At 43.2% G+C, this 985-nt stretch overlaps 1 non-coding gene across 1 annotated transcript; it reads right to left on the bottom strand.

Annotated features, from left to right (window-relative positions):
• Positions 1 to 657: 657 nt before the first annotated feature.
• On the bottom strand, positions 658 to 764 carry LOC144311656 (U6 spliceosomal RNA). Its single transcript, XR_013377242.1, has one exon. It is a non-coding gene; the product is annotated as a U6 spliceosomal RNA (small nuclear RNA).
• Between the last annotated feature and the right edge of the window lie 221 nt (positions 765 to 985).

Genomic DNA, 985 nt, shown 5'->3' with positions numbered 1-985 from the left:
CTCCAGTACGCTGACAAGCACACCCAGGCTAGGAACATAAAAATCACACAGCTGTGGTGAGCCCCATCGCTGTTCCGGGAGCTGGCACTCCTAAGAGGTGCTTAGCACAGGGAAGCCTGGGTGGCTCAGCAGTTTAGTGCCTGCCTGAGGCCTGGGATCAAGTTCCACATAGGGCTCCCTGTGTGGAGCCTGCTTCTCCCTCTGCCTCTCTCTCTCTCTCTCTCTCTCTCCCTCTCTCTCTATCTATCATGAATAAATAAATAAAATCTTTAAAAAAAAAAAAAAGAGGTGCTTAGCACAAGGCTAGGTGTTTCAGACTCCAAAGGTGAATAAATTTCAGGCACTACATCTGTTTAATACATGTCACCTCACTAGGCCCCGATTAATCACAAAGATAGACACTCAGATGGCTTATTAAAACTGGATAACACCTCCCCCTAATAGAGACAGGTACCCTGAATGAAAGATATGTGATTAAAAAAAAAAACAAAAAAGCAAAACCTGTAACAGAAGTGTCTTTAAAGTGGAAGCTACTATTTTGCCACTTCCATATCTCACAGACCACTTTCTTTAAAGTATTTTTTTTTAATTTTTTATTTATTTATGATAGTCACAGAGAGAGAGAGAGAGAGAGAGAGAGAGGCAGAGACACAGGCAAAAAATATGGAACGCTTCACGAATTTGCGTGTCATCCTTGCGCAGGGGCCATGCTAATCTTCTCTGTATCGTTCCAATTTTAGTATATGTGCTGCCGAAGCGAGCACCACTTTCTTTAAAGTGTAGTCGTGCCTGTTGCACCTGCTTGTCCTCCATACTGCCAGCTAGAAAATGAATGAGATGTCTGGAGCTCAAGCAGCCTTCTTAGACCATGAAGTGAGGTTACACTCAGGGAAGTGATGAAAGCCACAAAGAGGCTAGGCCCCTGACAATGGTATACAACTCTTATGCCTACTCTTAACTCTCAATTCCATATTTATATGACAGA

Source organism: Canis aureus, chromosome 3 (assembly GCF_053574225.1).
Source record: "Canis aureus isolate CA01 chromosome 3, VMU_Caureus_v.1.0, whole genome shotgun sequence".
Classification (NCBI taxonomy): Eukaryota; Metazoa; Chordata; class Mammalia; order Carnivora; family Canidae; genus Canis; species Canis aureus.
Note: the sequence above shows the minus strand (reverse complement) of the source record. Positions and strands in the feature narration are given on the sequence as shown.